Raw genomic sequence first — 26,828 nt, forward strand, 5'->3', positions numbered from 1 at the left:
AAAGGAGGTCACCCAGGAGGGCTAAGAGAGGGTGTGCTTTACATCTATGGTGAACAGTGGCCTCAGGCAGCCTGAGGTCAGGGTCTGTCATAGCCCTATGGTGAAAGGAGTGAGGCCAGGAGGTCTGAGAGATGATGCGCAAACAGTGGCCTCAGGCGGCCCGAGGTCAGGGTATGCCATAGCCCTATGGTGAAAGGATGGACGCCAGGAGGCCTGAGAGGGTGCGCTTTACACCTATGGTTAGCAGTGAATTCAGGCGTCCCGAAGCCCTGTTCTGAAAGGTGTCATACCAGGAGGCGTTAGAGAGGGTGCGCAGTGATCAGTGACATCCGGCTGCCTGAGGTCAGAGTCTACCATGGTGAAAGGAGGTCTCCCAGGAGGCCCGAGAGAGGGTGCACTTTACACCTAAGGTGAACAGTGACCTCAGGTGGCCTGAGATCAGAGTTGGCCATATCCCTATGTTGAAAAGAGTGACCCCAGGAGGCCTGAGAGAGGGTGCGCTTTACAACTGCAGTGAACAGTGAACTCATGCAGCCTGAGGTCAGGGTCTGCCATAGCCCGATGGTGAAAGGAGTGAACCCAGGAGGCCTGAGAGAGGGTGCGCTTTACACCTATGGTGAACAGTGACCTCAGACGACCTGAGGTCAGGGTCTGCCATAGCCCTATGGTGAAAGGAGTGAACCAAGGAGGCCTGAGAGAGTGTGCGCTTTACACCTATGTTGAACAGTAACCTCTAGCAGCCTGACATCAGAGCCTGCCATAGCCTTATGGTGAAAAGAGCGACGCTAAGAGGCCTGAGAGAGGGTGCGTATTACAATTACGGTGAGCAGTGACGTCAGGCGGCCTGAGGTCAGAGTCTGCCATAGCCCTATGCTGAAATGAGTGAAGCCAGCAGGCCTGAGAGAGGGTGCGCTTTACACCTATGGTGAACAGTGACCTCAGGCGGACTGAAGCTGGAGTCTGCCACAGCCCTATGGTGAAAAGAGCGATACCATGAGGCGTGACAGAGGGTGCGCTGTACACCTGTCGTGAACAGTGACCTCAGGTAGACTGAGGCTGGAGTCTGCCCCAGCCCCATGATGACCCAAGAAGGCCTGAGAGAGGGGAGGGTGCGCTTTACACCTATTGTGAACAGTGTCCTCAGGAAGCGTGAGATCGGAGTCTGCCTTAGCCCTATGTTGAAAGGAGTGATTCCAGGAGGTCTGAGTGAGGGTGCGCCTTACACCTATGGTGAACAGTGACCTCAGATGGCCTGAGGTCGGAGCCTGCACAGCCAGGGCCGGACTGGCCGTAGCGGGCACCAGGCTTTATCCCGGTGGGTCGCCAGGGTGGGGCCGGTCCTGGGCCCTTGTGGGGCCGTTTTCGTTACCGGGGGCCGGCAATATCGGTCCCCTGTAAAAAAAGCATCCGAAACTGGCCCTAGCAAACAGCTTGGCCTCACCCCCCTCCCCACCAGGGGACCTCAGGATGCGAGAAGGAAGGTGTGCTTTACAACTGCCATAAGCAGTGGCCGTGAAAGGCCTGAGGTCAGATTCTGCTATAAACCTATGGGGAGAGTAGTGATCTTATGAGACTTAGGAGAAGGCGTGCTTTACACCTATGGTGAACAGTGTACTCAGGTGGCCTGAGGTCAGAATGTGCTATAGCCCTATGGTGAAAGAAGTGACCCCGGGAGGACTGAGAGACGGTGCGCTTTAAAATTATGGTTAACAGTGATCTCTGGAGGCCTGCTGTCGGAGTCTGCCATAGCCCTATGGTGAAAGGAGTGATGCCAGGAGGCGTGAGAGAGGGTGCGCAGTGATTAGTGACCTCAGGCAGCCTGAGATAGGAGTCTGCCATAGTGCTCTGGTGAAAGGAATGACCCCAGGAGGCCAGAGAGGGTCTGCTTTACACTTATGGTGAACAGTGACCTCAGACGGCCTGAGGTTGGAGTCTGCCACAGCCCTATGGTGAAAGGATTGACCTCAGGAGGCCGGGAGGGTCTGCTTTACACTTATGGTGAGCAGTGACCTCAAGTGGCCTGAGGTCAGAGTCTGCCATAGTCCTATGTTCAAAGGAGTGACCCCAGGAGGCCTGAGAGACGGTGAACAGTGAACAGTGAAAAGGAGTGACCCCAGGAGGCCAGAGAGGGTTTGATTTACACTTATGGTGAACAGTGACCTCAGGAGGCCTGTGGCCGGACTCCTATGGTACCTACACGGCACCAGGGAGGACATTATTCCAGAGGCTCACCACCCTTGATGAATGTGTGACTACAGGGGGTCGCCCTCATTCCTCGTGCCAATTCTAGCAGTATCCTAAGTGAAACTCGATCCAATTTGGAGTATGATTACAGGACCTACTTAAACTCACAAGTTACAGGTGTAGTAATCAGACATACAAACTAAAGTACATTAGAAAGGGAGTAAGACTAGAGATCTAACAGTCCTGATGAAAGCCGGGAAAGACATGAAATCCGGCAGAAACATGTCGACTTCTTTGCAGAATGGAGGGGTGATTGGTGCTCAAATCACTTACTTCACCACCAGCCTTTGGTAGAGAGATACCTTTTAGCCCTAACAGGGGAATCCAGGAATAAAATAGTTATTAGGATATCCCTTAGTTAGTTTTAAACTTATTATTTGCACTTATTTTTCATTGGATCCTTTTAGTTTCTTTGTGTTTGTATTGTCTTCTCCACCCTATTGCTCCACCTCTGGCGTTGGTCTGCGCAGAGGTGTCGCAGCAGCCCTATGATGAAGCATGCCACAACTTGATGTGGGTGAGGGCAGTTTTTACAAAGCATTGCACTTTGCTACTCTTTGCACTCAATTTTCTCATAAAAAAAGTGATCCATATGTTCTTACTTCTCTGTGTGTGATAAGGCCTGAGTTCAGAGTCTGCCATTGTCCTATTGTCAAAGCAGTGACCCCAGGAGGCCTGAGAGAGGGTGCGCTTTACACCTATGGTGAACATTGACCTCAGACATTTTGAGGTGTTGGAATTAAACTGAAAGTCTGATCTGTGCTACCATATGTAATGATGCTTAAGTTAGCCTTCGCGGCACCATTTTATACTTAGCTGCCAATTCTAGGTCATGATCGCAATTGTTTGCTCCCTGGCTCTGCAAGTAGTAGCTGTGCTGAATCTTCTGTGTCTATCAAGGTTGGGCCTCGCTGTACTAATGATTTATTTTCTAATCGAATTTAATGTTCTCTGACTCTTTATTCACTAGTCAAGTATTAATCACGTTACAGAATTGAATATAGGACAAAATAGAATTAATACTAAACATATTATATATTGCATACAAAGCACTCCATAAAGGAAGGAAACCCTATTTCTATGGAAAGTGAGGCATAAAGGTCAGTCAGAACTCTTAAAGAGTGCAGGAAATATAATCCAAGGGTGAGTTTAGGATATAGCTAGATCAATACTTAATAATTGCAAAATCTCCCATGAAGAGAAATAAATGCATAGGACAAATTAAAACTTCACAAAGCCAGTTAGTCACAGCATAAAACTTGGTGCTTTAGCATCTAAATCTGCCCTCGTTCCCTCAGCTAATTCCCTGTCTTCACGCTGTTCATCTCTGTCTCTGTGTCTCCCACAGAAGCTGCCCAATGAGCCCCTCCCCCCTTCTGCAGAGCTCAAGAAAAAAAGCTGTGTGTTTCTGCAAGCATCAGTTTCATGAAGAGAGAGAAAATTCAATTTTTATTTCAAAGCCAGACAGTGAGCCTTCTAAAGCAAACTAAATCACGAGCTGTGTATTTCAGCTTTTCTTCCACACTTTAAAATGTGTGTTTATTCAGCACAAATATATATTACCTTGAAAGTTCAAAACACATTTTCCAAATTAAATGTACATTCTATAATGAGGTCAAATGTAAATGAAACACACTCATATCAATCATGAATGAATTAATTGAGCATTGTTTTACATTATTCATTAGACTGAAAGCATCTGAGCAGGCCTCATTCATTTTTTTTTTACTTTTCATGCACCAAATTTCAAAAATGTTAAATGTTGACCATTTCCTTCGCCCCATCGTGCGTGAGATGTCCACATATCTCCAGGATACTAAAGACATCCTTAGACTGCTATCAGACACTCCGTTCGATGTCACCAGAGATTATCTGGTCTTGTTTGACGTCAAGTCACTTTATACCTGCATCGAGTCACTTTATACCTGCATCCCCCAAGATGAGACATTGGCAGCAGTGCGATCATTACTTGACAACAGGGACCTTGACACCATCTCACAGGTGCATTTCATCATGGAGTGCGCCCGGCTAGCCATGAATGAGAACATCTTTCGGTTTGAGGACACTCTATACTTGCAGACTTCGGGTACTTCTATGGGCAGCTATTTCGCGCCCATAGTAGTAACCTGTAAGTCCACCTGTTTGAACAAGAGCATATAATGACAGACAGCAATCCACACAGAAACCAGATTCTCCTCTGGAAACGTTATATTGACATCGTTTTCGTCATCTCAAGAGGAGAACCTGACACCATTTGAAATTTCCATCAATGGCTCAATACTAGGAATGAGTTTTTGAAATTCACTTTCGAGTTCAGCAAGACCAGTTTGCCTTTTTTAGACATACCGATCTTCCCAACAGGGGAAGGCTTAGGCACTGAGCTCTACAGGAAACCTATGGCACGATATTCTCTCTTGTCCTCGAAGAGTAACCATCCTAAGTCGCTTCATGACAACTTGCTATATGGGCAATTCCTCCGCATTAGAAGGAATTGCTCCTCCAGAGAGAAATTTAACGAACATGCCGAAACTCTGTCCACCCAACTCAAGAAGAGGCACTATCCAGCCAGACTCAATCGCCGTTCATTGAAGAGGGCAGGAAACAGCAACAGAGAGGCACTAATGGAGTTACCTGTTCAGAAACAAGAGATGTCAAGGATCACGTGTGTCAACACGTTCTGTACGCTCTCCAATGGAATACAAAGAAGCATTCGCAAAAACTGGAGGATTCTCAACATAGGCAACAGGCCGATCCCTGAACCTCTATTCGCCTTCAGAAGGAGCATCAATCTTAGAGATAAATGAGTCCACACTAGACCGAGAAACAAGAAACCACTCAACCAGGATACTTTGTGGGGACTACCAGCTATCAAGGGGCACTTTCCATGTGGTACATGTGCAGAGTGTCCCCAGACTAGACACACCATCTCTATAGACATAGGCACAGATAGACCGTTGACTCTAGTTCGCCATATCAACTGAAACAGCGAGAGGCTCATCTACTTGGTCACATGCCCATGTGGACTCCGCTATGTGGGCATGACGACGCGTAAAGCTAAAATGAGGATCTTGGAACACAAAAGCACCATTCGGTGCAAGAAACAAGCAACCAAGCTTACCAACCACTTCCATGAACTCAATCACACAGCAGATGAAGTCAGTTCTTGAACAACCCTACATTCCCACGCACATAACTAATAATGCTAGATTTTTATCCATCAAAGAACAGAAATGGGTTCACAAACTACACAGTGACAGCAGGGGATTGAATGATGACATACCGTGGACCGCATTATAATCCCTTTGGCTCTCACTAGCTTCCTTGACTTTAAGATGACTAGTTGTGATTGACATTCATCTATCTCCCCTAAAACCAGACCCTTGCTGGTCTACCATAACGAGACATTGTCCAACACTCCCTGCCATTGACTGTGGTACAAGGGTTGTGACAACATACTTGGCACACTCAGTGAATGTCCTCTAGCAACAAAGCGCTGGTTTCCCAGTGATCACCCATCTGAGAGAGCTTACACATATACATATAATAGACTATCACTTAAACAGTGCGCATCTATCCTAAATAGGATTTTCCACCTAACATTCACTAATGTAATGATGGGACATGAACCAAATTTGATTTATATGGTAGGTTCCATGCATCATATCACTGTGGTCGAGGCAGCAGCTTACACGCTTTCCATATCTTTGGTAAGCCAAGGTGTATTACAGACAGATGATGAGAAGCCCTTTCACGGATCAGATTCTGACTTTCACGCATTATTTAGAATAAGCATTCGGCAGAGCTGCATGCGTCTGCCTTCCAAACTACACTTCCCAGCAGCCTCTGCTGCTGCGGAATGTCTGACGCAAACACAGTCAGACGGGCGGCTGAAAACTTACTTAACCTCCAGGAACATGGCTGTTGGTTACCTCCGATTGCAGCTTTTCTACCACCCGGGGTACCGACAGAGAGGTAAGTCGCCTGCAGTAGCCGCATTACAGCAAGGTTGTAGAAATATGTTTATTTACACTTAGTCACTGCAAATGCGCGTTCGAAAGCTTGAGCTAATTTGCTCTGTACACTCTAACGAGCAGCATAATAGCTTCCATTTAACAAAGTTTAACAAGGCACGTTTACGAGCCGCATAACAGCGATTATATTAAAATGTATACAGTTACACTTAGCCACTGCACAGCGAATTTGATCGCTCACAGAAATTTGTCATGTAAGTTGTGACAGTACCTCAAACAAGCTTTGTTAGACCTGGTACCATTGGCGTGAGTCTCCCTTCCATTTTTTCTGATTTGCCTCCTCTGTTTTTTATACGTTTTGCTGGTTTAGATGCTTTGGGCACGGTGCCACTGCCATTCAGTGCCACAGTGCAAGTGCTACCTATGTTAAATTGATGTATTGATTAGTGACTCCATGATTGGGTTACTTGATTTACTTGCCAGACCCTAGTACAGTGCACCATGTGTGCCCAGGGCTTGTAAATCAAATTCTGCTGGTGGTCTTGCAGCACTGGTTGTGCCACCCACAGAAGCAGCTTGTAAAGTGTGTCTTAGGCCTGCCATTGCAGGGCCTATATGCAGTCTGGTACTGCCATGCTGACTGACCAAGTGCACCCACTTGACAGTCCCTAAACCTTCCCTTAAATTCATATTATACACCCCTATGGTAGGCTCAAGGGCAGAGTGCATTGTAAGTATAAGGTAGGACATGCCCTTGTGTGTGTGGCATGTCCTAATAATGAATTACAGCCATTTTCGTTTTTCACTATTGCAAGGCTAACTGTTCCCCATAGGCCAGAATGGGCAGTTTGATTATTACATCTTATAATCCTAACTGACTCAGGGAACATGGTAGAGATTCGAGTTTAGTATGCCTGAACTCAGAATGATAAAATACATCTTTTAGTGAAGTTGGTTTTAACATTCTGTGTTTGAAAATACCACTTTTAGAAAGTAGGTATTTTCTTGCTTACCTGTCCAAGCCTGCTTCTGCTAGGTTGTGTATTGTGTGTCTGGTTCTGTGAGTGACAGGGGCTGGGGGATTCCAGGAGAGAGGGTGAGTCAGCACAGGGCTGAATAGGAAGATCTGCATGTAGATGGGTGGGAGGAGTTGCACCAGGGACCTGAATAGGGCTGTGCCTTCCCTCCACAATGCTGGTTCCACCTCCTGTGGTGTGTCTGATGTCTCGGCCCTGCACTCTGAAAGGAAAGAAGGAGTCTTGTCAACAAAGTGCTCCAGGACTGGCCAGAACTGGTTTGGAATAGGCAAAGGCCTCTCTGCCTTCAGAGAACAAAGACAAAAGTAGTATAAATATGGGGGCCCAGACCCCAAGACTTTAGATCACTTCTGGAACAACAAGACGAGCCTCTGCCAAGGAGAAGAACCAAAGGAAGCTGTAGGAGTTGTACTGCCCACCTGCCAAATAGGGACCCCCAGTTCTAACAAGCTTGTATTTGATAATATTCAACAGTGTTCCGGCCTGTTGCTTGTAGTTATGACGAGGCACGTTTGAACACCATAGCTAGTCTGTTATGTACATTGGCTATCAAGCACCCACAACCACCTTTAAAACTAGAAGTCCGGCTCAGATGTAGATGTGTTTATGTCCGGCATTTTTCTCCTAGTTATGATGAGGCACGTCTGAACACCACAGCTAGTCTGATTTGTGCATTGTCAATTGGGCACCCATAACCACTTTTAAAAGTATAAGTTCCGCACAGATGTACATGTGTTTGTGTCGCAGTCACCACACCGCTGGGCGGTTTTCACTGACACAACAGCACTTTTGGTATTTGCCGTTTTGAGCCATTCCTCCAGATAGCAAGACTGCAGATGTGTTTTTGGTGACAATTTAACTAACTGAGCAAACCACTACCTTGCTCTAGGATTACATCTTTAGGCAAGGCGTATTGCCCATAACACACAATGAACGCCTCACACTATTAGCAGGTCCACTAACTGGCACTTTTGTGCCCTGGTTGATACTGTGAACGGTTTTCTCTAATTTGCATGCACCATTGGAGTTGTGTCTGACTTAGTATTTCTATATTAGTCTGACACTTTTAAACATCCTTTTTTCAGAGCGGTGCTTCTCCACTGAGCTGTTGCCAGGCTGAGTTGAGGCCTCTTATCAATAAACAACGGGTAAGATAATGTTTGACCTTTCTTTATTGATTGCACTACTACGGCAGGACAGCGATGAGGACAATGACTCACACATTCTACAATGTTCTTACTTACATGTTTTGAGACACATGCATTTGGTTTTGCCTGTTGCTTCTGTTTCCTACAGGTACAACCAGTAAATCGAGTTCACCAAAAGTGGGATTACTAGTTTTGTATTTTGTCTCTTATTACCTTTCACTTTCTCACTTAGTTCATCGCAGTAGCACTTTCTTTATAGGTCCTGACGAAGGCTGTGACACCTTTTTGGGTCGAAAAGGCCGAAACATGTAGACCTGATTCATATGTCACATGCAGTTACATCTATTCTCATACTGCAGTTGCACTGTTTTTAACACTGACACTGAACGAGCCAATGAAGATTTTTTCACTCCTGGTAGTTAGTTTTAGCATCACTTACCCCACTTTTTGAAATTTATTTGGACTGCACTGCGCCTGTTACCCAACCAGTTAAGTGTTTCTTATCTCTAGGATTCAGTATATCCTTCACAGAGTAGGAATTTAAAACATCCCTGAGCTCCTCCATCACAGTGAGGGGGTTGAAGCCCTTGGTGGGGCTAGGAGTCTCCGCCAAGAGGAGAGTCCCAGATAATGAAGCATGCCACCTCGGTGGGTGATGGGATTTCGTTCAAATTAAAGGACTCCCCCACTAGCAATAGGTTATCATCACTCCTGTCTCTCTCAGTGCTATTCTGGCACTCTAGACCTGAGGATTGTGTGTGTTTTTTCAGTATACAGTCAAACAGAGGTCCTTCTTCACATCTCTGCCTTTTTTGTTCGCTGAGTGTCCCATAGCTACCAAGTCACAGAGGTCCTGGTCAGCTGGGTCTCCTTCAGCAACGAGAGATCCCATTGGTCCAAGGGTCAGCCAGGTAGTCACTCTACAGAGGGTAGGTTCAGTCTACAGGACTCACCTTTCTGTCCTCAAGAACCACAGAAGACACCTCAGGATCCAGGACTCCCACCAAGTTCATGGACTGCAGCAAGGAAATATACATATAAAAAGCTGGGTTGTCACTTCTGCAAATACTGAACTCAAAGTCCATCAACAAGAGGCAATCTGTAGACAAATATTCACCCACTTTAACTGCAAAGTGACCTCACCAAAAGCTTGAGGTAGCCGGTTTCGGTCAACGGAATCTCATAGGAGAGTTCTTCCAAATCCAAAATTCCTGAAGGACCTCGTTACTTGGAAATGCTTACCCGTACTTTGGACATCATTCCCCTGGCTTTAAAGTGGAGAGTCGCAACAGAGGGACGCATCCTGGGCGGGTCTTAGAGACAAGGAGATCAGCTGGATCCCACGCAGATCACGAGGTCTCAAACCTGTGTGAGGATGGCAGTGAATGGGTCTTCACCAGGGCAAAAGTTAGAAATCCCTTATTGCCTTCCTTTTCAAGTCCATCAACGTATACATATTAATGTATAACTCAAGCAATATGCATTAGATCTGGACTGAATAAAGGTACATTGTATGATCGGGTAAAAAAATTTAAATATAACTTAAAAGCGTGATCTAGCCAAAATTACAGACATGTTCGTTTTTATCACCAATTACATATACCTTGAAAGTTATGTTATTTTACGAGCAAGTTTTAGCGATCTGTCCATGATCTCCCTGTGTTTGCTTTGTTTGTCCTAAGTTGGCAGGGTATGCCCAGACGTGGGTCCCTTGCTCACTTTGCCACTGGATTCAAGCTAGCCTGGCTGATGATGTGTGTTACCCCGAAACCGGTCCCAGGATGCTTGTTTCCAGTTCAGGGAGGGCTGGGCTTGGCAGTTCATACTGGACTGTACCCATGAGGCACAGGGTCAAGACTGATATGGTTGGGTCTGAACTGGGGTGGCGAAGTGGGCTAAAGAACGATGATGGATTCAACCCAGATTTGTGACTGGGGGTGAATGTCTGAAAAAGTTCAATGATCCGTCCATCATCTCCTTGTGTTTGCTTTTGTTTGCCCTAAGTTGGCAAGGTATGCCCAGACGTGGGTCCCCTGCTCACTTTGCCACTGGGTTCAAGCTAGCCTGGCTGATGAGGGCTGTTAGACCGAAACCGGTCCCAGGATGCTTGTTTACGGTTCTGGGAAGACCTGGCTTGGCAGTTCAGACTGGACTGTTCCCACGCAGGACAGGGTCAATACTGATATGGTTGGGTCTGAACTGGGGTGGGGAAGTGAGCTAAAGAACGATGATGGATTCAACCCAGATCTTTGACTGGGGGTGAATGTCTGAAAAGTTTCAGCGCTCCGTCCATCATCTCCTGTGTATGCTTTGTTCGCCCTAATTTGGCAGGGTATACCCAGACGTTGGTCCCTTGCTCACCTGGCCACTGGATTCAAGCTAGCCTGGCTGATGAGGGGTGTAACCCCAAAACCGATCCCAGGATGCTTCTTTTTCAATCCAGGGAGGACCAGGCTTGGCAGTTCAGGCTGGACTGTTCCCATGAGGCACAGGGTCAAGACTGATATGGTTTGGTCTGAACTGGGGTGGCGAAGTGAGCTAAAAAACTATGATGGGTTCAACTCTGATCTGTGACTGGGGTGAGTGTCTGAAAGGTTTCAGTGCTCCGTCCATCATCTGCTTGTGTGTGTGTTGTTCTCCCTAAGTTGGCAGGGTATGCCCAGATGTGGGTCCCTTGCTCACTTTGCCACTGGAGTCAAGCTAGCCTGGCTGATGAGGGTTGTTAGCCCGAACCCGGTTCCAGGATGTTTGTTTCCGGTCTAGGGAAGACATGGCTTGGCAGTTCGGGGGTAGACTGTTCCCATGAGGCACAGGGTCAAGACTGATTTGCATATAGCTGTGTCCGAACTGGGGTGGCGAAGGGAGCTAAAGAACGATGATGGATTCAACCCAGATCTGTGACTGGGGGTGAGTCTCTGAAAAGTTTCAGCGCTCTGTCCATCATCTGCTTGAGTTTGCTCTGTTCCCATGAGGCACAGGGTCAAGAATGAGTTGCATATAGCTGGGTCTGAACTGAGGTGGTTAGGTGAGCTAAAGAACGATGATGGATTAAACCCAGATCTGTGACTGGGGTGAGTGTAATTGTCTGAAAAGCTTCAGCGCTCCGTCCATCATCTCCTTGTGTTTGCTTTGTTCGCCCTAATTTGGCAGGGTATGCCCAAACGTGGGTCCCTTGCTCACTTTGCAACCGGATTCAAGCTAGCCTGGCTGATGAGGGGTGTTACCCCAAAACTGGTCACAGGATGCTTGTTTCCGGTTCAGGGAAGACCTGGCTTGGTAGTTCGGGCTGGACTGTTCTCACGAGGCACAGGGTCAAGACTGATTTGCATATAGGTGGGTCTGAACTGAGATTGCAAAGTGAGCTAAACAACGATGATGGATTCAACCCAGATCTGTGACTGGGGGTGAGTGTCTGAAAAGTTTCAGCGCTCCATCTATCATCTCCTTATGTTTGCTTTGTTCATCGTTAGTTGGCAGGGTATGCCCAGACGTATGCCACTGGATTCAAGCTAGCCTGGCTGATATGGGGTGTTAGCCCGAAATTGGTCCCAGGATGGTTGTTTCGATTTCAGCGAAGACCTGGCTTGGCAGTTTGAGTTGGACTGTTCCCATGAGGCACAGGGTCAAGACTGATTTGCATATAGCTGGGTCTAAACTGAGGTGGCGAGGGGAGCTAAAGAACGATGATTGATTCAACCCAGATCTGTGAATGGGGGTGAATGTGATTGTCTGAAAAGTTTTAGCGCTTCTCCATCATCTCCTTGTGTTTGCTTTGTTCGCCCTAAGTTGTCAGGGTATGCCCAAACATGTGTCCCTTGCTCACTTTGCCACTGGATTCAAGCTGGCCTGGCTGATGGGGGGTGTTACCCCGAAACCGGTACCAGTCTCCTTGTTTCCGGTTCAGGGAAGACCTAGCTTGGCAGTTCGGGCTGGACTGGTCCTATGAGGCACAGGGTCAAGACTGATTTGCATATAGGTGGGTCTGAACTGAGGTGGCGAAGTTAGCTAAAGAACGATGATGGATTCAACCCAGATCTGTGACTGAGGGTAAGTGTCTGAAAAGATTTAGCGCTCTGTTTGCTTTGATTGTCCATTATACGAGCAATAACCAGAATATGTAATAAAGGGCACTTTTGTTTAGCCACAGCTGTTTTTGAACAGGACTGGTTGGCATCAACCTGTTACCTGGCACAAACAAGGCCAACACATTTTTAATATGAACATGATGTCCACTGTAGGCACTCATTTCACCAGTGCGGCTGAACATTGGTAAAAGGCAGCACCGGTATATATGCCTTCGAGGCCTTAGATAGGTTTCTGCGCCAGACCTAAGGGCTGATCAAAAATCAAAGCGCAGAAATCATTTTTAGGGCTATGTTGGAAGGTAGGACTCCTCACAACGTCCCCGGAGGGGTTGGGGTGTCAGTAGACTTGTGTCGCTTGATTCGCTGCTGTGATTGGTTACTAAATTCTGTGTAGCAGCACAGCGTCATGCATGCACGCCCACACGCGTCCATGCATATGATTACACATGCACTAGCAGATGACTCCTTAGAGAGGGGCACCAAGGAAACTAACTCATTAGGAGGGAAAGTAGCACTGACTTTGGAGAGGTCACCACAAGCCACGTCACTTCTGCCATCATAGTGACTGCTCTGTAAAGTAGGACACGAGTTGTGTGTTCAGTATTGTGGCCACTAGTTTTGAACGGAATGGCAAAACCTTTCACTTTTAGACCCCGACAGTGACGTCACTACGAACAGATGAGACGAGTGCAATAGAAGACTTTATTTGGCTTTTCCTAACCACAAAGTGCATTTCAGAATTGTTTCTAAAAAGTACGAAAACAGATTGGTCATTCTTAGAATTCAATTTTTGTTAGTTAAATATTAGCTTCTCTAACCATGTGTAATCCTACATTCTGTGGTGTTTGATAGGAACTTTCGATTCTTTACTTTATTCAAACTGGCATGTCCCTGGGAAAAAGTTACTCCTATGGATCCGCTTTCTGGAGCAGTTCGTTGATCTGCAAGAATAATTTTACGTTGAGACATGCCAGTTGGATCAAAACACCTCCCAGCCATGTGATGACGGCTTTCCTGCATATACAAATATTTAGTTCCCAGAAGATTCATTTCAGAAGCGTCTTCCTTGGGTCCAGTACTGCTGGATATGTGGCCACATAGTGGCCCGTTTGTATCTTGCTTGTTGCCCTTCCATGATGGAAGAAGAACTTTTGAATCATGAAATCTAAGGCGAGACAGCATGAAGCTCCGTTTCATAGCCAGGTTGAAGCACGCCGAAACGTATACTTGGGGATCCAGAGTGGTATGCGGGTTTATCGTGGTCCAAGAATGTCGCCGCTTGGTCAGGGTGGTTTTATCTTCTAAGAGCAAGGATTTCTTTGCTGTGGCATTGTTTAACCGGGCGAATGTGGCTTGGTCCATCTTACTTGCCCGTGTTTCTTGAATTCCCAGGTCTGTTAATGTTTTTCTCAGGTGGGTCCCCCGTGAATTGGGTTGCCTTTTCTCCATCAGGGCCTTGATCTCCAACCAACAGAAGTGATTCAGTGATCTGCTCGTTGAAGCACAAATTTTCCAGCACAGTTTCACGGAAGAGTTGATTCTTTGGAATTTTTGATTCTGAAGATCAAATTCCAGGTGGTGCACTTGGGCTGGAGATGCTGCGTGCGGAGGCAGAACACTGCTTTTGATACCTTTGTTTATAACTCCTTTGAGAAGGCTATCTCCTCGCCGTGCCGTATTTCCATGCCACATGTCAGTGAAGGTAGGAGTTGAGCCGCAATCAGCGTCAGCAGATGGCTATAAGAAGGGCCACTCACTTTCCTTTTTAAGAGTCTGAGGGCAAATGTTGAGGATTTAGCTTTTCTTTGCACTGTGGTAGTATGGTTAGTACTCGACTTGTGGCTCCCCAAATGTATGCCCAGATATTTGTATGTGTGTCTCGACTCGACCTCCTCACCTTCGATGAACCCTCTATACTTCTTGTGCTGGCCATCCACTAAACGTACCACCTAGGTTTTCCTCAGGTTCAGCTCCAGGCCTTGTGGATCAATATAACTTGCCAACACATTGATCGCTCTTTGCAGACCAATTGGTCTTTGACTCAGCACGGCTTTACCATCTGCATATTGCAAACACTTGATGGACTCTTTTGCCAAATTAGGTGGATGGCTCTCTTTTTTTCCAAGCAGCTGTTCATGCTGGCCAAGTCCATGTTAAATTTGAATTTGAATAGGTATTTATAGAGCGCAACTGTCACTCCGAAAGGAGCATCCTGGCGGTGTGCGGGCGAGAGTTAGGTGGGCCAGAGAGCTCCTATATGAGCGATAAGCAAAAATCATCTGAGGATCCAAAGATCCAGGTTTTCAAGGTCTTTCTGAATTGAGTTTCTGGTTCAATCAGCCTTAAGTGCATGGGCATGAGATTCCGGGCTTTGGTTCCTAATGCAGCTATGGTTTTTCCCCCTTTGGTTTTACAGCGAGAGCAGGGGACCTTGAGAAAGTTTGCCGATGTGGATTTAAGTGTTCTTGCAGTGGTATAGGGAGTGAATCTGGCCGAGAGGTATATAGGTCTTAGATTTCTGGATGCTCTGAAAGTGATTAAGAGAACCTTGAATAGGATTCTCTAATATAAGGGTAGCCAATGAAGGGTTTTTAGAGCAGCTGTGGCGGAAGACCTACGTGGTAGTTTTAGTACTAAACGTGCGGCAGCGTGCTGCACCATTTGTAACTTAAGTGTTTGTTTATTTGCTCCTGCGAGTAGGCTGTTGCAGTAGTCTAGGCATGATAGGATGAGTACCACCGCAACCGTCTTTCTTGCAGGAAGTGGGATAAAATCAAATCATTTTTTAAGTGTTTAAATTATGTTAAAACACATCCCTGCCACCGTCAGGGCATGTGGTTGAAAGGAGAGTGAAGTATCGAATTTCACTCCCAGGTATTTTGCCACTTGAACCGTGTTTGGGGGTGCTGGTGCGTCTTCCGGCCACCATATACTCGGCTCAAAGGGATCGTCCTTTCCTATGAATAGGATTTCTGTTTTATCTGTATTACATCTAAGGTGATTAAAGCTTCATCCACTGGATGACCTCTGTTAGGCATGATTTGAAACTGAGTTCTGCCTTGGTGGAATCTTTGTCCAAGGTTAGGATCAATTGTATGTCATCAGCGTAAGACGTTACCTCGATATCAAACGCGGAAATCAAGTAGATGAGAGGGGCCATGTATATGTTCAATAAGAGAGGGCTGAGAGAAGATCCCTTTGGCCACCAGATGTGATGGGATGTTCGGAAGAAAGAAACGTTCCTAGTGCCACTGCTTGTCTACGGTTAGTGAGGAAGGATCTGATCCAAGCCAATGCTGTATTTGAGATGCCGCTGTTCTTTAACCGTGTGAGGAGGATGTCATGCAAAATGGTGTCAAAGGCGGCTGACAGATCGAGTAAAACCAAAACCACCTTGTTGCCTTTATCTAAAGAGGATTTTAGGGTGTCAAATATTTCCAGTAGTGCGGATATCATTGAATGCTTGGCGCGGAAGCTTGATTGGTGGGGATGTAGATTCTTATTGTTTTGAGAAAGTTGGATAATTCTCTGTTGACCAGTGTTCCTGTAATTTTGCCCAGTATGGGTTGCAACGATATTGGTCGGAGATTTGAGAGCGTTAGTGAGTCAATGTTCAGTTTTTTCCAGAGGTTTAACTATGGCCAGCTTCCATTCATCTGGGACTATGCCTGTGTTGAGCGAGGAGTTAACTATCTGGTTGACTACAGGGTGATGATTCCTATGATTTGGTGCAAAACCATAGGTGGGCGGGCATCGAGAGGGGAGCTAACACACAGCCTTGTTTTAGGCCGGTACTGATGTTTATTTTAGCGCACACTCTGCTGCCATCTCACCTGGGCCCACGTGTTACTGTATAATGTTAATATTACGTCTGGCGCTTTTTGCGGCATGCCCCCTGCTGTCAGTTTTCTCCAGGGACCATCTTGTGGCACTCGATCGAATGACGATTTCAGATCTAAGAAACATGCAAACAACCGGGTTTTCCCCCTTATTGCTTTTTCCGTTACTATTTTCAGCACTGCTAAGCTTGTTTTGTTCCCATGCCTGGCCTGAAGCCTGTGGGTTTTTGGAATCATACCTTTCTCCTCCGCCCACGCTTGTAAATGCGACAAGATACAAGAAGCACACAGATTTACTTCCACGTCTATCAGAGCTATCAGCCTGTAATGTTCAGCCGATGCGTAGCTTCTGTTTTTATATATTGGGCAGAATATGTTCCCTTTCCATGAGTCCGGTAAGATATTCTGTCGATAGATGTAATTTAAAAAAGGTGTTAAACACCCAGCCCAGTAAGTGACGTCACTATATACGTGGTGTAATAGCACATGGTTAAATAGTGCAGAGCATATTGCCCCAATCTCTGTGTTAGCTGTTGTGTCCTTTTCACATTTTGCACTGATTGTATGTTTTTATTTTAACACGCCTGCAATAGAAGAGTCTTAAAAAGAGTGTGTAATAATAGGGGAAGCAAAGATGTCACTTTAAGGTAAGGGCTCCACTGAAAAAGGAGCCTCCTGAAGGAAGGCACACCTCGGGCCCTCCTCCAGTCCGGGGGCCTGAAACTGCACTCACCTGACGCCGCCGACACCCTGTCACTTCTTGCTGCACCTCGCCTGGGCTGCTCACGCTGCTGGTCTCTCCCGCCGCCATCGCTACCGCTGGTCGCTGTGGGGGGAGACTACAGCTCCCAGAGTTCCCGGTACCACTTCCGGGTGGAAACGAGCTGCGCGCCCGGAGGCGCATAAATTGCTGAGGCTCCCTCGGTGGAGTGGGGGCCTGAAACTGCACTCACCTGACGCCGCCGACACCCTGTCACTTCTTGCTGCACCTCGCCTGGGCTGCTCACGCTGCTGGTCTCTCCCGCCGCCATCGCTACCGCTGGCCGCTGTGGGGGGAGACTACAGCTCCCAGAGTTCCCGGTACCACTTCCGGGTGGAAACGAGCTGCGCGCCCGGAGGCGCATAAATTGCTGAGGCTCCCTCGGTGGAGTGGGGGCCTGAAACTGCACTCACCTGACGCCGCCGACACCCTGTCACTTCTTGCTGCACCTCGCCTGGGCTGCTCACGCTGCTGGTCTCTCCCGCCGCCATCGCTACCGCTGGCCGCTGTGGGGGGAGACTACAGCTCCCAGAGTTCCCGGTACCACTTCCGGGTGGAAACGAGCTGCGCGCCCGGAGGCGCATAAATTGCTGAGGCTCCCTCGGTGGAGTGGGGGCCTGAAACTGCACTCACCTGACGCCGCCGACACCCTGTCACTTCTTGCTGCACCTCGCCTGGGCTGCTCACGCTGCTGGTCTCTCCCGCCGCCATCGCTACCGCTGGCCGCTGTGGGGGGAGACTACAGCTCCCAGAGTTCCCGGTACCACTTCCGGGTGGAAACGAGCTGCGCGCCCGGAGGCGCATAAATTGCTGAGGCTCCCTCCGCGTCGCGGGACGCGCGCGGGCGACGCCGGGAGAAGCCCGGGACAAGGGCGGGACCGTCTGTGGCCGTCCGGGGCCGGAGGAGGCCGGGCCGGGCCACAAATCTTGGTTCCTGAGTCATTTCCAGAACACTGTTATACCCTCAAGAGGACAAGGAGAGATAAGTAGCAGGGGGCAATTTTCGTGGCTACACATTTCTGGCGGACAAAACTTGTTGTTTCTGGTAATATTGGACTATGGTAAAACCGAAAAAACCCCAGAGTAGACCAGGGGGAGGAGCAAGGGGAACCCTTGACGCTTTTATAACACGGGCAGAATCCTTACTCTCACACGAAATATTATTGACCGAGCGGAGGCTATCTCTTGATTCCCTCCTGGCCCACAAACGATCGTCACTGGGAGCAATCGCTGAATGTGTCACACCTGGGGGGGGCACCCTTGAAGGTCAGAACACCTTAGCTAATAGCAATAGTAATATCCAGCTTGTGACTACAGCATTAGTTCATACTCCAACGGTAGTCGAGGGGGAACAAGAGGTAATAAGCTTGGAGGGGTCTATAACCCCCCCATGTAAACATCATACTTCTCCATCAAGTTCAAATAGGGTGGTGTCACCAGCCCCGGGGGTAGAGAGAGATACTGACAGACCACTAGGGAGAGAAAGTGAAGTGATTACCCGATCGAAAAAAACATTATTAGGGACAGTCCCCATCCCAGTCTCTGGTCCTATTACGAATACCAAGTCCCTGCCAAATGTACACCGTAAAGGTACCGAAAAAGCCAGAAACGTTAATAAAACCAAAAAAGGTATACCTAGGAATGAGCCCATAGCCACCGAAGACACAAGATCGCAATTTACTTGCACACAATGTGAATCTTGTTCAACTGTAGTTAGAAAGGAATGGTTAACGGAAGCAATGAAAGTAATAGAATCCAATATAGAAGCCCTTCTTGTCAAACACTTGGCCCCCCTAGCAGATCATATTAACAAAATAGAGGGGAAAATAATTAGACTATTGGACGCACAAAATAGGGATCAGCCGGTGGCCCGAATTAATGCAAGTCAGGAAGGGCCGAGGAAGGATCTGCGTCCAGACAGCGCCGACTTAAACAATAGTAGGCTGGCAGGGAGCAACACGAGAGCTGCCACTATAGTGAATAAGGACAGAGTTACACCCCCCATCACTGCAACCCCTAGATCACAACAGGAGGGTAAGAATAGGGGGATGGTAACAGCTCACAGTCCTCCTGATGCACAGACCAAAAGTACCCCGGGTCTTCAGACATTGGACTTGCCCCCAGCCTCCTGCCCATACACAATAATCCTAGCGGGAGTTCCAGCCCAAAACCCCGACAGAGAAGAATCGACAAACTCCCTGATAAACAAAACTAAGCACTGGTTACTGAATAACGTTAGGGGAGTTAATACAAGGAACACTCATATTCTTATGGCTAGAAGGGTAGCTTGGGTAGGACCATCAGAGAAAAAATTTTCAGGAGATTGCGTGGTTGTTAATTTCAGAGACCCGCAAATGGTAAAAGAATTACTGGCTTTTAGTTGCGGGTTCTTTGATGGTGGGTCGACAATTAAAATGCTCCCACTTAATTTTTTCTATAGGGACTACCGAGCTGAGCAAAGACAAACGAACTGGAGAAGAAGGGAAAAGCCTACCACAAGAATTAATAGCCCGTGGGCTGGCCCCAATCGGTTCACCCCATTATGTGAGAGAACAGTGATGGATGAATTGGACTGACTGGCCCATGAAGAGCTTTTAGAGCCCCTTTCTCCCCTAGCCAATTTAGAGTACAGGGAAGGCTTGGATAATACGGGAAACACTATAGAACTATCCCTCAGGCGAATTGAAACCTCACCAACTCCTTTAGTTACCAGCGTGGTTATAGGAGAGACTCGTCTTGCAGGGTCCCTCGACCTAAATCAGCTCACCCTAGCAAGGAGGCCAACAAATCACGAGGAGGAGGAACTTAGGGTGGTTTCTTGGAACATCGCAGGATTATCTTCCAAGTTAAAAAATAAGGAGTGGTTGGATTTCAGCCAGAAATTCCATATCATCTGTTTGCAAGAGACATGGGAGACAGATAGTAGTACCGTACATCTAGAGGGATACAAAATGTTTTTCGTACCAGCCCGGAAATCTAATATGGGAAGAGCGAAAGGTGGACTAATCATTTATGTGTCTCTCAAACTACAAGGATCCTGGGAGGTTATGGGCTGGAGTTCGGATCATCTACAGGGTATTTCTTACCGCAGGAAGGGCTTAGGTTTTGTCTTATTAAATTTTTATAATGCAGCCCAACCAACGCATAGATTGAATGAGCTCGAGGATAGATTATCAGATTTACACGCTGGAGGATTCAACCCCCCAACCCTGATTCTGGCGGGCGACTTTAATTGTCACCAATGCCCACACTTAAAATGGGAAGGGGCTAAATGGGATTGTTGCCCCTCTACCAAGGACTGGCACCTAGAACACACACTAGAAGGTAGCAAACTTGGTAACATCTTGGGCTCATATGATCTGATCCCCACGATGGAGTTAATTAAGCTTACTCACTCTAATGTGATTAATCCGACGTTTAAAGGCAGAGGGAGGGACACCATCATAGATTTTATTTTTATATCAAATGATCTTAAACACAGGATTGTAGATTTTAGTATACAAATCAGTATTTTTAGTGACCATAACCCCCTGGTGCTGTTATTAAGGGTTGAGGAGGGACCCGCTAAGGCAATGGCCAGTATGACAAGGGGCAAACTAGATGCAATCGATCAAGGCAGGCGCATACGTTGGTCGAATATAGATGGGGAAGTATTTTATAAAAATCTTATCGCAACCCCCGATAGTGGGATTTGGACGTGTCTAGACCCGGATGTGAAAGGAAAAAAATTGATAAATGCCTTCATAAATATGGCAAAGGAAATCGATAAGTTACTCAGGGCTAAAGCACCATCTACGGCCAACAGTCAACCGAAATGGTTTGATAAAGCTTGCTCTAGTGCCCAAAAAGAATTAAAACGGGCACTCAAAAAAGTACCGAAAGATAAAAGCAGGATCTCGGAATGTAGGGCCCAATACAAGCTGGCCATAAAAAGGAGGAAACAAACTATCCAATCTGAGGTCTGGGGGAATCTGAAGGAGGCAGGGGAGTTGAGAGACATGTCTAAATTCTGGAAGGTGATTAATGACCCAATTTTCCAGACATTAAATAGTGAGAAGATGGTCTGTAATATCCTCCCAGATGAATGGGTCTCTCATTTTAGCAAGCTATACAATCATGCCAGTGATTCAACCCAATCAGCCACAGACGTGGGGACTCTGCCAAATTCATGGGTAGAGTTCACAGTGGAGGAAGTCAAAAATGGAATTTGTGCCCTGACAAGAAATAAGGCCCCGGGGCCAGATGGGATTCCTCCAGATCTATTTTTATCGCAGGTCGAGCTGTGGGCACCTATATTAGTAAGAATTTTTAATACAGCCGTGGAAGAGGGACTGCCAAGGTCCTGGTCAACTGCCCATATCGTCCCCATATTTAAAAAGGGAAATAAGAGTAATCCACAATGTTATAGACCGATTTCCTTAATTGATGTGTCTGCAAAAGTGTTAGGGAAGGTGATATTAAACCGTCTCATGGACTGGGCAGAGGAAAAAGATATCATCACAGACACCCAGTATGGCTTCAGAATGGGCCGCTCAACTACTGACCAATGCCTCAATCTATATAATCTGGTCGCTAAATACACGGTTGCTGGCGAAGGTACAGTCTTTTTAGCTTTTATGGACTTAACAGCAGCCTTCGACCGGGTTAATCGAGGGAAATTATGGGAGATTCTAGAGTTGCTAGGGGTAGATTCGAGCTTGTTATTTATTTTAAAATCATTGCACTTTAGTACCACAGCTCAGGTCCGGTATAGTAACGAGGGGAACCTAACGGACCACTTTTCTTGTACAGGGGGCGTGAGACAAGGCTGCATCTTGGCGCCTTTCTTGTTTACATTATACATAAACGGTTTGGATAAGGCCCTGTGCACATTGGGAGTGAACTGCCCGAGAGTCGCAAGTAGAAGTATTCCGGTCTTATTGTACGCAGATGATGCAGTACTCCTCTCGCGTACAGGGAGGGGTCTGCAATCTCTTATAGATGGCTTCTGCGATTTTATGGCAAACTTAGATCTATCCCCTAACCTCACAAAATCCTACATCATGGAAGAAGGAAAAAGACCAACCAAGAATTTTATTTGTAAAATTGGGGGACACAAACTAGAGAAGGTCGAGGTTTTCAATTATTTAGGGATTACCTTCGACAAACATCTTAATTTTAGAGCACTAGCGACTGATAAATGCAAACAGCACGCGAGCATCATGGGCTCAATCATGAATCGTGCTACAAGACTAGGTAGATGGTCAGTGCTGGAAATATTGAACTTATATAACTCAATTTGTTGTTCTAAAATTATTTATGGGAGTGAGGTCTGGGGATTTAGAAATGTGGACTCTATACAACTAGAGGAAAACAAGTTCCTTAGGAGGATCTTGCAGGTTCCCCAAAGCACACCAGCCCATATTATTCACGAGGAGCTAGGGATCCCGTATATCTCTGACAGATTAAGCTTTAGGCCGTTACTGTGCTGGATCAAAATTTGGACCAACCCCGAAGCTAGCCTAAGCAGAGAAATAATAACAGACTGCATTAACAGGGAAAAAGGTCATAAAATTCCATGGCTTAAATATGTTCAGGATAAACTGGAGTGGCTGGGATGTGCAAAATATTTCAGGGAACCGTCAACATTAACACCTCATTTAAAGGGCTTTTTAAAGGCAGAATATATGAGGCGGATAGCCTGTGCCAGGGAAGATAGCGAAATTCTGAAAGGGTCAGTGAGGTCTCATATATTAACTAAATCTGTTGAAGGTCTCGAACCCTACCTGGCACTAATCCATAACAAAAATGATAGATTTTTAATGACCAGATTTAGACTGGATCTTTTACATCACATTTTAGCAGTTCCCGCGGGGTACACGAAAGAAATTGGTACAAAGGGTCCCTGTGGCTGCGATCTAGGATCTCCACAGGATACCCTACATTTTGTATTCTTTTGCCCTTTTTATGAATATCCGCGGGCTCTCTTTTTAAAATCCATCCTAAGGGCGAATAAATTTACCCAGGTTAGAGTAGCCCTTTTATACTTAAAACTGGCTGTGGAACCCTTCACACTGTTCTGTATCGTAAATTTTTTAAGACTAGCCGCGAAACTGAGGAAATCTAGAGGGGAGATGTAAGCGAGTTTATTTGCCGGGCGCTGTAGGCATCCGGATTAAAAGGCCCCCCGCACGATAGTCTTACATTGTACACAGAACAGGAGATGATTTATGGAGATTACACAAAGGATGAACTGTAATGTTTACAGTACCTGGGACGTTATAAGATGTTTGTTTTAATTAGGCTACGGCTTATTTTTAATGTGATTGATCTTATATGAACTACGATCCTGTATTTTATTCACTGTCATAAGTTTGGTATTCCCTACCTGTACAGATGTCCTCGCACTGCACTTTATAACTTTTAACATGAAATTTAGTCTTAATTCTGAGCCTAACTGATATCCTGGAATGGTCCATCAGATATGTTTTCTTTTTTAACTTTTTTAGATGAAATGTTCAGATTACTATATGTGAAATGTGTAAATACATTGTTCTTGTATGGATGTTTTAATATCCGAATAAAGATACTTTTTTGAGTCCGGTAAAATATTCTGTCGATAGATGTAATTTAAAAAAGGTGTTAAACACCCAGCCCAGTAAGTGACGTCACTATATACGTGGTGTAATAGCACATGGTTAAATAGTGCAGAGCATATTGCCCCAATCTCTGTGTTAGCTGTTGTGTCCTTTTCACATTTTGCACTGATTGTATGTTTTTATTTTAACACGCCTGCAATAGAAGAGTCTTAAAAAGAGTGTGTAATAATAGGGGAAGCAAAGATGTCACTTTAAGGTAAGGGCTCCACTGAAAAAGGAGCCTCCTGAAGGAAGGCACACCTCGGGCCCTCCTCCAGTCCGGGGTAGAAGGGCTGGGGAGGGAGCCTGGCTCTGCTGGTGTTGGCTCCAAAAAAGAAGCAATCCTGAATAAAAATGAAGAAAAATACCCCCACTCTTAGCCACCTGCCACTGCTCACTGTCAGCCTGGGAGAAGGGTAGAAATCCTTTTTCATGGTCCTTCGTGGTAAAATGGCGCATTTCACGGGGATGGGGCACAATGCTTTTTAAAAGTGTGCATTACACGGCAGCATGGGCCAGAAGCCGCCATGACGGTCCCACGGGCCGGCGGCCACGGCTGGCGCGCACTGCGGCCATAACTTACCCTGTGCCTGCCTCTCCTCCTGGTTGTAGAGGGATGAGAAGCGGCTGCCATCTTTGTTCCCAAGGCTCGAGCCCAAGCCCTCTTCTGGAGCTGCTTCAAGGCACATTGTGGGAGAAAATCTCTCATTGGCCTCAGGGACATATATCAAGCACGGACAGGCATGGCCTTGCTGGTCACGTGACGTGATCCTGACTGCTGACGGACCCCGGCTCTAGAGTAGGCTCGAGAACCTCACTCGGATCTCTGCTTCTCATGAAGGTTTAAATGTTTTTTGAGAGTGTGAGGGCTCAGCAGTGAAACGCGAGGACACCCCGTGCCGTGTTGTTTTACCTTAAACTCTTACAAGAGGGACAGGGTTATGCTTGGTTTAATGTTACACGGTATAACAAGAGGCTCTCTTGTGTTACTTACATTAAACTGTTATGATTCATTATGATGTGTATATATTTTCATTTAACTACTATTTCTGTCAATATTTCACTTGCACCCCATGCCAGCCATAACATGGCATTCGTGGAGGCGCGGAACCTTAGGAGGAAAGGTGGAGGGCCGAGGTGCAGCGGGGGCAGCTGGAAATATCGCGAGACATCCAATGCGATGTGTGAAGCCCTGGGGCATCATATCCATACAGGGTTATGTTTTGTTCTTAGGCTATGTATTGGTCTGTTATGTTATGTTATGTTCCGATATGTTATGACATATCATGTCAGGTTACATAACGATATGTTATATTATATGATCCGTTATGTTACGATATGTTATAATATGTTACGTTATGTTATATTATATATGTTATATTATATGATCCCGTTATGTTACATATGTTACGATATGTTACAATATGTTATATTATATATGTCATATTATACGATCCCGTTATGTTACGTTATGTTGCGCTATGTTACAATATGTTACGTTATGTTATATTATATATGTTATATTATGTGATCCGTTATGTTACGATATGTTACAATATGTTACGGTATGTTATATTATATATGTTATATTATATCATCCCGTTATGTTATGATATGTTACAATATGTTACGTTATATTATATATGGTATATTATATGATCCCGTTATGTTACGATATGCTACAATATGTTTTGTTCTGTTAGGTTCTCCTAGGCAAGGCTACGATAGGTTATGATATGCTGTTATATGATACGTTATGTTATGTTACTTTTCATTACTTTATGATATGTGTATTTACAAGACGTCAGTTTTGTTGTTAGTATGGTCTTGCAGGGACATCACGGGCCCTGTTCTAGCTCACCTCTGTTTGAGACTCCATCCTTGTTTGTTGTGTGTGAATTGATGGGTTATGGAGCATGGTGGGTGGAAACATTTAGCCCAGATTTCCGGATGGTTCGTGCTGCCCTCCTGGGAGCCAAAGTGGCACAGAGAGATCAACTATTTTGAGGTAAAAATTGCCCCTTCTGCTGCCCCTAAATAACGTTGGTTGGGGTTAGGGGTCTGGGCCTCAACGGCACAAAACTATAGGGTTTTGTACAAAGTCAGATCTACTAAAGTAGTGTGATCCAGATGTACAAGAAATGCAAATACGGTGGGAAAACAAGAGCAAGCAAGGGGCGAAGTGATATATCGCCTGATGAGCGTTTGTGCGATATCCTCACTCCATGCTGTTGTAGTAGCGTAAAAAGTCCATTTATTAGGATAAGGTTGCTAAGATACTGATGAACTTTATTATCATTAACAGTAGTTCTAAAATATGAATCCGGACATAACGCAGGCGTTTTATTCTCCCCGCACCATTCACAACTCACCCTCTTCCCCTTCTCCAGTAACACCATCTTATTTGCTTCACTCTTCCCCCTTTCATTCGCTGAACTCATTCCATATACCCGATCTCTCCTTCACTTGCCCTCCAAGCATCCTCCCTTGAAGATCCTTCCATTGCTCTTTGCACCCAAAGGGTGGATCTGCCCGTATGTGACTCACCACCCCTCCAAAATACCGCCACCCAGGAAACCACCAAAGGGCCGTTGCCTGCCCCTCCAGCAATCCTGTGCACCTTTCGCCACTCAGCAATAAGACCTGACATCAAATCGACTTATTCCACAGCACGCTTACCACACCGCGCACTTCCATCATATAATGAGCGTTTCCCAAACACGAATGGCGACCTCCATCATCCCTGAAAATGCCTGGTTCCTCCTCCTTAAGCCCCACATGGGCAATCACCTTGATATCATATGCCTGACAGAAAGCCCTCATCACCCTGTTCAACCTCCTCCAGGCCTTATCAATTGCAGCATGTTTGCCGCCCCCCCCCCCTCCAGACCCTGCGCAGGACAAACTCAGTCCATACGACACATGTTCCCAAAAATTCCTTTTGATCACCTCCAAATCCCTCTGCATACGGTGGAGTAAGGTCAATCCAGACAAGCGCCCCAGATGAATCAAAGACATGTCCGAACAGCCTCTCGGTGGAACCAACGTTGTCAACCATGGTAATAGCGCACCCAAACGCATTCCCCCTTTATCCCACCAAAGCACCTCATGGTGGCTGCTCTTCATG

The sequence above is a fragment of the Triturus cristatus genome, chromosome 8, assembly GCF_964204655.1.
Source record: "Triturus cristatus chromosome 8, aTriCri1.1, whole genome shotgun sequence".
In the NCBI taxonomy this organism is placed as follows: domain Eukaryota; kingdom Metazoa; phylum Chordata; class Amphibia; order Caudata; family Salamandridae; genus Triturus; species Triturus cristatus.